Consider the following 11,361-nt stretch of genomic DNA (forward strand, 5'->3'; position numbering starts at 1 on the left):
ACTCAGAGTCAGGGGCACTCATCGTATGACTGCGTGTTTTGACAGACAAATACACACAACACTGCACACCTAGGGAACTGACACTATACATATGTAAAATGTGGAGTGTTCACTCAAAGAACCATGGTGGAGAACCTTGGAGAACCAAGTATGAGTCTTTTGTGTCTTGTGTTACTGGGAGTGAATAGTTGTTTTTTTTAGCAAGCACTAATATTTTATATTAATAATCACGCCTGCTCGACTTATTAATTAAATACAATAGTAGACCATTAGAAAGAAATTGAAGACCATTTCAACTTGCTGCAACACCAGGCGAGAGCTCTGAATTGTAATAATTATCATCATTAAAAGAGGGAAATCATAGTGCTGAGAGCAGCCGTAATGAATCATGGAAAATGTATCTTAACCTTCACTTGTACAATTTCTGATTACTGATTAGTGGGAATGCAAAAAAAAATGTTTCTGCATCACATCTATCTGCAATATCACAAGGCATTCATGGCAAAAAATTCTCAAGCACTAGGTAAAATGTATGCCACAAGAGAAACAGATTCTGAATGTTTAATACTTTATCCACACAAACATGTCTTCAAGCTCATACTAAGAGAATATAGCAAGGATAAAATAGCACTACATAAAATCACATATCACTATATATGTATATATGTACATATATATGTATATATATATATATATATATATACATATATATATATATATATACATATATATACTGTATATATATATATATACATAAATCATGCATCAACTTCAGGCTTTGTGTGTGTGTGTGTGTGTGTTGGGGGGGTTAGTTGTTTTGCTCACCCACTGACTCACTCGAATTCTCCTCCTACTCTGTTTCACAGATGGATGCTCTAAAGGATGCAGTGCCATCAATGACACTCACATCGTCCAGCCCCACCCCCAAATCCCACCCCTCCACACTACACAACTGCACATGCACATGTGCACACGCACTAACCCACATATGCACACTCACGTGTACACTTTGTTCTCGTCCTCGCCCATCGTTCAGTCTACCAGCACCACAAATCGCCTTCAACGACCGATGAGAGTCTAACCAAACATGTTGATATGTATTGTAGTAGAGCAAACGGGACTCTTTTTGTCTTTGTGATGGATACTGAACTTCTACAGACCTGATGTCACGGCCAGCAGGACCATTTCACCTATCAGCTGCAGACTGCAAATCCTTTCCCCCGCAGCTTGTCTCTCAGCCAATCCTTACAGTATATAAACCCTCCCTGGCAAAGTAAGTGCTGTCTGTATTCTCTTTTACCATGGAATACACTATAGTGTCTGATATTCAGAGCCACTGTTGGGAAAATTTGTGAGGGAGCACGAAAAAGAGGATTTCCATCCCTCTATGTAATGCTTCTGTGTTGGTCACCTTATGGTACGGTTTAAACACAGTTCCAATACATGTTGCATCACACAACTTGTTATTAAGGTGTAGACTACTTTTACAAAATTGTGGTATAGAGCAACAGAACTGGCAAAAAATACCAGACATTCTTCCTATCTTCCTGGCCTTTGTTTGTACACAACCAGAAAAAAAATCGAACATTAAAGGCCCATTTATATTCGACACAAAAGATAGAGACAGACGGAGCCTTTCTGTACTTTGCATACAGAGCAATACCACCGGAAATATAGAGTCAGTAGTCCGACCAGTCAGGCGAAGAGTCTATATCGACATTTAAAATTGGCATAAAGTGTCAAAGAGCATCAGTAGTCATACATTCGGGAATATTGAAAATGCCGCTTGTCATCAATTTTCCCTCAAACGAGTAATATTCCCCATTAATGGGACAACTTACATTCAGTGGTCTTACATTCTACCGCCAAGAAATCCGCTTGCGTTTCTGTCTATTTTGGCTCAAGCACGATAAAATAAGCCCACCATGTTTGTAGATGCCTGCAACTTGGCACTCGACACTGCCCTCTTGAGGAAGTATTGCATGATGTCCATACCAATGCAAAAAGATGCACGGAGGTATGTAAAGGTAGTGACGGAGATAACATTTAGGACACAATGGATAATGGAGAATAAACGCTGCACTATTGCTTATTCACCTTGTTGTGTTAGGCATTAGTGAACAAAACAACTTTCCAAGTGGTAGTGCAAGTTATAGTCTAGATGCAGCACATTTTGATGCTTTTAAGCTAAGTTGCTACACCACCCAAATGGAGCTCTTAGCAAGGCTGGTGCTTTTGTCAGATTTGCACTAAACAACTGTGGACACCATGACGCCATTGTTTGAACAACATTAGCAACCTTTGCTACAGTATGTGCTACGTAGTCAGCCATCCCAGTCACTGCTAAGCTAACTTCCAATAGCAGCCTCCAGCACCAAGTGTCAATTTTTTCTTATTTTTCTTTTCTTTATTTTTTATGACATTTGTAGTAAATACAGAGCCACAGAACCGACAAAAAATACCAGACACTTCACTATCTTCTTGGCCTTTGCTTGCCACCATTGTTGTGCGCACTTTGTCCAACAAAAACATGACAAAATCCCCAGCCACAAGGAAAACGTCCTTGTCCAGGAGGTCTGTTTGGACAATGTTAGAGCTTAAACGCATAGATGTGATTTAATTGGATTGGAAAGGTGAAGATGTCTTGCATAATGACACAAAAGATCCACAGTGCAGTTTACCGATGCGTGATGCAGCCCCATTCAAAGTGAATGAGCAGCAACATTCATGTGGGTACAGCATTAGCGTTCAATTATTTCTCTGGTTATAGACAAGCAAAGGCAAGGAAGATAGTGAAGAGTGTCTGTTTTTTTTGTCACTTCTTTGGCTCTATGTTTACTACAAATTTCCTGAAAAAAAAAAAAGGAAAAAAATTGACACTTGATGGTGGAGGCTGCTATCGGAAGTTAGCTTAGCGGTGACTGTGATGGCTGAATTTGTATCACAAAGCAAATGTTGCTAATGTTGTTAAAACAATGGCGAGTTGTTGGGGACAGTTATTTTGGTACTATTCCTAATAGAAACGCAAAAAAACAATACGTACTGTATCAAACTGAACCGCTCCACTCAGTGGAAGCATGGCTTTAAGCAACATTAGTGTCTCAGCCATGTCATGCGCTGCTTTGGTTACTTCCAAAAGCTGCCTCCAGCACCAGGCATCGGCCGCACCCATCGTCAAGCATCAAGCATCAAAGCAACATTTGCCCCGTGAGTGCAGTGTAAGTGATGTGGGTAATTCTGATGAGTTGTAAAAACGAGCACAACAAGCACTGAGCAGGTCATGCGAAGCACAAATGGAAGAGCTGTTTCAATCAGAGGCTAGAAAACTGTCCTTGGACATAACATCATTAATTGTGTTCTTACTGAATCAGCAAACTGGAGGATAAAATATTTACCTTCACCATCAAATGACAATGCATAGACACAATGAGTCGCAACCCACAATCTCTACCATTCTCCCACAACATTGATTTGTTTGTTCATGAACTTGTATTGAACTTATTTTTAAAAAAAAAAGAGAAAGAGCTCATGATCATGTTCCCTCTCTCGGAAAAACAGCCTGAATCTGATGGTAGCTGTAATACAGACATCTGCTGTTACAGAACATTTCACTGCTTATACGTCAGCCATATAAGAAGTGGGGTTGCATGCCACTGTAAAAAAAAAAGCCGTAACAACCTGCAATAGGTTCTCACTACTGCAGGCTACCACTTCATCTTTTCTATAATACATTACCAGTGACGTCTCTGTCATGGACTAGTTTAAGACTGACTGCACTGAATTTAGAGGGAGCAAAGAGAAGCCAGCTCTTTCATAAATAATTCTTTTGGGATCTGGAGGGGGGGGAGAAAAACACTGCAAAAAAAAAAAAGACGACAGAAATGTTTCAACAAGAAACAAGGTTTATTTTTAACGGACACATTTCCCTTTGCTTGCCCACTGGAATGAACCTGCAAAGTCACGCTTCATTTGTCGCCAACTCTTAGTTGTTTCAAGCCAAATTGTCCTTAATTCAGTGTTCAGATTGATCTGATTCAGTTTCACTGTGGCTTACACCTGTGAGTTCTTACACCTGTGAGTTCTGACGCCATCAAACAAAGCCAGCATTTAGTTTACACTCCTATGGAGGAAGTGCATTTTACCAGTGCAATACAAGGTAGCCTTTGCCAATGGCCCCAAAAATCTCTCACCTCGTTTTCATTGGAAATTACATTTTAAACGCAAGATTTGACCAGATTGTTTAAGGTTGCCAAAGTAACAAGCACTTAGAGGATAGAGAACACAATCAGTATTAACCTTGTTTTGTTTTTGTTTTTTTTTGTTATTTTGAGTGACGTTTCAAATGAATCAATTCTCAATCATCTCATTTGTTAATCGCTCACTGTCACACTGAGCCACTGTGATCCATTTTTCATCTAAATGCGGCCTGATTACACACATGTGTGCATGATATGCATATACTGATCAGATGCAGACGCACAATGCACTAAGTTAATTTAGCTGTGTGCGTGTGCGTGTGTGTGTGTGGCAGGTGCAAGCAGAAAGCCCAGTTGAGATTACAAAGTGTTGACTCAGAATAAGCAGTGTGCAACTCTATCTGTTGCCTGTTAGTCAGGCATTTAGGCTTAGCTTGCCATTTGCCAAGACCCAGCTTTGGTGTCACTTTAAGTATTTTCTCCAGTGCTACATTTCGCTCCAAACAAAGGCAGTGGAGTGGAAAGAAATGCCCTTTTTAAACAGGTTGCTTTCGCCATTCTTTACCTTTTGCTGAATTGCATTTGGCCAAAAATAGAAATACTCCTTTGTGTAATCCCAGATTTCCACAAGCACTTCATTTCCTACATTTAAAAATAGAAACTGCGCGCAGTTACAACCCGCCCGATTCCCAAAGAATGATTTAACCTTTAATCCATGAGTTGTCTCACCTCAAACTTTGAAATTGAAAGCACAAATGATGTAATGTCGAAACCAGATACTGCACTGACAAATACATGTAACAATACAAAACACCCAGTACTATGACCAGTAACCATGTGTTTTATATCATTATTTATTTAGTGGGTTACTCTGCTACGCTTCTATCTAAAAAGAAATCACTTGAATGATTTGTCTGTAAAAAAAAACAAAAAACCCACAAATGTAAAATATCATTTTAATTACTTAGAACATTACTTCCTCAGCAGTTGCTGCAACCCTACATAACACATGACCCCCCCCCCCCCCCCCCCCATACAGACCTGTCTTTTCTCTGAAGGGTTAAACAGTAAGATTTTTGTAATTGTTAGTGTTTAGTGGTCTGCCCATTAATCTGTGCCACATTGTTTAAAACGTACGGTCAGAATCCCGACGGTCATCTCAGCTCTTGGGTGAAGAGAAAATCATCAGCTCATTTGTTTACTGCTGTGACCTGGTGACCTGCCAGCGTGTGCAGACGAGGCCGAGGAGTGAGGTTGAAAAGTTACTTTGTGGCATGCAGAGTGATCATTTTCACCCTGTTAGCGACAGAGATTAATGATGGCCGTGCGGTCAGGTTGCCATTAAATGTACTTAGCGCCCTGGTGCTAATCAGAGCATGAGCACGGTCCAGTGTGGACTCTCCATTAGCTTTTGTCTAGTGCCACCCTCAGGACAAAATACCAACTTGACTCTGTTAAAGTTAAATGAATCATTAAAATAATAAAAGGACATGCATGTGTTGCAGAGTGGGATGAAATGGTTGACATGTGATGGCCAACGGTGAAAAAAATGCATACCAGCACATCTGAAGTTCACTTATGACACCACATGTCTTGTCTGCCTTCTGTCTTTATGCTAAGCTAACTAGCTTCTGGCTCTATCGTCATAAGAATATTTCTCAAAATCCAGGAAATGTTTTTTGGTGACCTTTTCCTGAAAAGCTGGCTCAGGCTGCAACTGAAGATTATTTTCATGATCGATTAATCTGTTGATTATTCCCTCAATTAATAGAGTTCTTGTTTGTAATGTAAAATGTCAGAAAATGTTCATCCATGTTTCTCAAACATGGAAATGATGATGTGTCACCAAAATGATTTATTTGTTATATGGAGCAAAGAAACCAGAACATTTTTTTGAATAAAACTTGTTTTATTCACTCAAACAATTGATTATCAAAATAGTCAACGATTAATTTAGTAGTCGATTAATAATCCATCAATCAAATAATCGTTGCAGCCCCAAAGCTGGCTCCAGCTTTTCTTTCAAGTTTTCTTTAAAGAGAAACTGTCAAAAATTCATTACTGTGTCTGTTTTTTTTTTCTTGCTTGACAACGTTACACACACACACACACACACACACACACACAGACAAAACAACATGCACATTACATTCGTGTGCACCATGTTGTATTGACGTTGCAAACGGTATGATGTCGGAGACGGATACCGAGGATAAGAAACACGAGCGCTCACGTGGAAATCCTGGACCACTGAATCAGTCTTTTGAGAAGACGAACAGACTCATGACAAATCTCCAGCATTCCTTTTTTGAACGATAGACTACAGGCCTGGTTAGCAGCCTGAATTATGCAATGACAACTTACTCCAAACCTAATAGAGGCAAGTGGTCCACAGACAAAATCAAACATGAGATGATGATGATGATGATGATGATGATGATGACGACGTCATGTTACTTTTCAAAAACAACAGAGAAGTTGCCTTAACTCTTGCTTGTATAATCTCTACAGTTAAGACAATGATGCTTGCTTGTAAAGAAGAGTCTCCCTTCTTTGTACAAAATATGAAATATACCAGAAACAACAACTTTGTTATCTTGCTAGTGTCAATGTATAGATGATCAGCTTTTTCTGTAACTTGTATGGACATGTCACATTTTTGCTAAGAAACCTTTCCTCCCAACTTTCTTCTTCCTAAACATCCGTTCTGTTCAGCGTTTTAACTCGTGGTGGACTGTCGATCTTTTTGTGTACATTTTATAATATTATTTATTGTTGACAAGTTTTTTGCATTTGCAAATAATAATAATAAAAAAAAAGTAAAGATAGTTTGATCCGAACATTCTGTTCCAATGTTACGGCCTGGTGATCAGTGTACATGATTTTTTTTTTTTTTTTTAACTATTGAAATGAAGAAAACATGATCTTCGGTCGTTTTATGATGACACTGTAACATGTACATAACAGGTGGCCAAAATTGCTTTGGAAAAATGATATTTTTTTGTGTTGTAACAGTATTTGTTTTATCCAGTGAATTGCTCATGAAGACAAATAAATAAGAGGAACACACAACTCAGTTTCACATGTGTCATATCTGTTCTAATAACACACATGTACAGGTGAGATGCAGTGCGATAAGACTGAACTAAATCTTTTGGCACTGCTGTTTGACAGCTGTTCATTTTTTTGAATCATCAGATTTCATTAATTGATGTATAGGTTAGCACCCAAGAAGACCCGGGTTCGAGTCCCAGTTGGAACAAGGGCCTTTCTGCATGGAGTTTGCATGTTCTCCCTGTGTGTGCGTGGGTTTTCTCCACATTCTCCAGCATCCTTCCACAGTCCACTTTTCCCATTGATCCAATTAAAGAGGTTTAATACAATACATCATTTCCCCACGTAACTTAGAATCTGACAGACATGTGAAAAGGGGATTATTCTGTCAAAAATGACACATCTGTTTAACATTATTAATATAATGCTATAATGGCAGCCCATGGCCAAGTGGAAAGGAAATTTGACTTGGTCCCCACCAGGTCAAAGGGCTGGTGGGGACCCTGAGCAAGGTGCCCGGGCGCTGCTCAGTGGCGGCCCAATGCTCCTTCTAGGAAGGTTCCTAGTAGAGGATGGGTTAATTGCAGAGAAAGAATTACCCCAAGGGGATTAATAAAGTATATATATGTATATATATATATATATATGTATACATACTGTATATATATATGTATATATATATATATAAAAAATGTTTTATATACACCTTAAATGGCTATAGGATTTTTTGGGGGGAAGCGAGAGAAGAACTTGTAAGATGAAAAAACCATAATGACATAAGACCTACTGGCCAAACACTTACATGGTAAAATGTCATTAATATTTAATGTACATTAAGTGTTTAAACACATTTTAGAATACTGAATCATTCACTCAGTTAAGCTTTGGTTATACTATTTAAATATTTATTGCCACGGCTGAGTGAATTGGAAAAAAGGAAACTACGCCAGCTCGGGCTGTAACAGTTATTTTCATAAACGATTAATGTCTCAATAATTAGTACTTGTTTGGCTCATAAAATGTCAGAAAAGTGCGAAAAATGTTGATTGGTGTTAACCAAACTTGGATGATATTTAACTATTAAAAAATACATGCAAAATGAGTAACCAATTTAGTAACTAATTGATAATCAATTAATTGAATAGTCGTTGCAGCCCTAACACCAGCAATTACCTCAGTAATAACCACTTATTGATTTATTAATTATATTCATTTATCCCACTAGTAGTGCTGGTTATTGAGAAATAATTTAAAAGTTCAGCTAACATGGACGGATAGTGTAAAAATATGCTTTTTTTTTAGTAGAAATAAATCACCAGTGTGACAATGAGGTATTATCTATCAAATTATGTCATATTTAAGTAACTTTGCTGTTCATACAAAAGCACTGCAGACAAATTGTGTATCCATAAAATATGAAAATACAGAAAACACTTTAAAAAATCACGTCATCACAATTAAAACACTGCAACAGCAGTTGCATGACAAAGTGACAGTAATAAGGTAATAAGTAAGATGCAATTAAAAAATAATAAATATACACACTCTAAGAGATGCTGCCAGATGTTGTTTTGATTTCATTAGTTCATGTGCTAAATTGGAAGGATTTCTATTTTTCTGCAGATCAGGACTGTGAATGCAATGGTTTATTGCACCATCTTGTGACCGTTGCAAGTATTACCACTCTCTCCAGGAGGTAGGTCATGGAAAACAGCTACGTTGACTCATAGGTATGATAATACAAATAAGAGGTGCATGCAGTTAAATGCACTCACAATAAAACAACTCCCAACACAGCAGTCGCACAACTACAGAAAACAAAATTCCTCTTAATTTATCAAATATTTCGTCGTTATCAAGCCAAGGGCAGTCCAAAAAAAGATTTATCAAATATTTTGTTGGACTGCCCTTGGCTTGATTACGACAGGTATTCTCCATGGCATTGTTTGGTTAAGCTAATATGCAATGTCGCAACATTTATCTCAATCCACAGTTGCATTCATTTTCAGTCATGGTCTAAAGGTAAGAGTCTGGACTCTGTGGTGGTCAGTCCCTGTGTGGAAATGTTGTCTCATGCCCCTGAACTGTTCTTTCACAATTTGAGCATGATGAATCCTGGCTTTGTTATCTTAGAATATGCCTGAAACACCTGGTCGTTCAGTATATATGTCGTCAGCTGACCTCATCTTTTTGGCACACGGTGTTGCTGAACCTCATGCTGATCAACTGAAGCAACACCAGATCATAAAACTGCCTCCTGGTATTTTTTTTTTATGTTCCCTGCTCTCCAACTGGCTCTGCTGTTGAGAAACACCTTTGAGGTTCACCTCAGCCAGCATGTCCATGCTCCAAAATGGTAATATTTGGCCTGACAATATGGGTCCCAAGCGGGGTTTGTCCATAAACCATAAATGAACCTGAATAATTTGCCTACTTCAAGCCCATGCCCAGGTAGCCTGGAAAGGGTACTCAGTGGGCAAACACAGGTGGGGCCACCATGGAAACCGCAGACAAACCAGCTTGGGACCCACGTTGTCAGCTTCAAACCCCAGTGGACTGCTGTCCACTCTAAAACAAACAACAGCAAAACCACTCTGCTCCTGTCCCCTTTTCACTCAGCCACTCTGAAGACTGCTCTCTGTCATCCTCTGGTGGTGATGGGCGATATCACCTGAGAAGCTCTTGGCTGACATTAACGACGTTTGGAAGTCGGCTTCCTCAGCTGGCATCACCAGGTTGATGCAGAATCCTGGTCCACCTGGTCCCAGTAGACTCATGCCAAGGTGAAGTCCAAGCCATGAGACGAGGAGGACGAGGAGGACGAGGAGAACTGCAGCATGTCCAAGCCAGAGCTCTCAATAGACAATCTGTCATCCCACTTTAACCATTTTGACAACTTCACTTTCCTCCTCGACCTCTGGCAGCTGCTGACAACTCCACAACACCACCGTTCCCTCCTTCTCCTCTGAGCTGAGCTGAGCGCAGCAGGTTTTGGCGTTCACCTGTGCTTATATTGTCTTATATAGACAACATGAAAAATGTTCTAACATGATCTTTCATCGTCACCCTTACGTGTCCAGGGAAGTGAATGTACCCAGCTGACCCTGCGATGAGGTGAGGCTGGTGTTTGTTCTGCATTAAGTTCAGGTTTTCATGGTTGGGCCAGGATTGGTGCTGACTCACACAAAAGGCTTCTGTGACCTAACGCAGGACATCCTTGATTTTCTGTAGAGGTTCATACTGTATCCACAACGGAAGCGTTTGCAGCAGTGATTATTACCAGACATGATGAATGCAGTCTCCCCTTTCCCACTTCTCCTGCAGAGCCAACCCAAGGCCTATGGGAACTAAGTAGTTAAAATCTAGATATATTTAGATATAAAAATAGTGTTGAGCTTACGTTATTTGGTTTGATTTTGTTCATTTCATTTCACGTTTTTAAAACTTCAGTCATTAAACTGGTTCACTTGTTTCATTCAAGTTCACTAAAAACAACACAGTGACACTGGTTTGGTGTAAATTACACAACTATAATTGAAATGAAATTTATAATGTAACAGTTGTATAAATAACAGTCAAGCACTGGCTACTCTAAGGTGGTGGGAGGGGGGGAGTGCAGTCATTACAACTTATATTTGGGTGAGTACAAGGATCTACATGTGGTGTTGTGCTGGAGCCTCACAGGGTTAAATCAGGGGTGTCCAAAAGATTTCTGGGGGCCCAATGGTCCCTTCATACTTTTTTGTAACAGTAAAAGTTACATACAAATGCACTGTTTTGTAATAATTAAATTTTCATTGTCACAATTATCATTTTTAAACATCAATGTAACCCAATAAAAGTCATGCAGGAGTGGAAAAAATGAAAGAAATCTGACTTTGTTTCACATCTGGAGTCAAATAACAACATAATATGAGTTGAATGCATGAATCTGGCACAGGTGGGTTTTTAAACCCAGGACCCAGGTTTCAAAAGGAAACTTCTTATCAAACGAGCTAATCAGGGTGACATGTAGAAGAGGCCGATTTTCTGTCCCAGTCCCTCCCTGGCCATACAATAATACATTATAAATCCAGAGCTGCGGATGTATGTTTTTAAAGGTGTTTTAATA

The 11,361-nt window shown here is 39.3% G+C and overlaps 1 protein-coding gene across 4 annotated transcripts in view; it reads left to right on the plus strand.

The window, feature by feature from the left end:
• The window catches only part of sobpa (sine oculis binding protein homolog (Drosophila) a), a 44,650-nt gene extending 43,373 nt beyond the window's left edge, over window positions 1-1,277 (plus strand). For all 4 annotated transcript variants that reach the window (XM_058615224.1, XM_058615226.1, XM_058615225.1 and 1 more), the window contains one exon: window positions 867-1,277. The gene's annotated coding sequence lies outside the window, so the exon portion shown is untranslated. The remainder of the gene's footprint in view (window positions 1-866) is intronic.
• The last annotated feature ends 10,084 nt before the right edge of the window (window positions 1,278-11,361 follow it).

This window comes from Solea solea, chromosome 18 (genome assembly GCF_958295425.1).
Source record: "Solea solea chromosome 18, fSolSol10.1, whole genome shotgun sequence".
NCBI classification, from domain to species: domain Eukaryota; kingdom Metazoa; phylum Chordata; class Actinopteri; order Pleuronectiformes; family Soleidae; genus Solea; species Solea solea.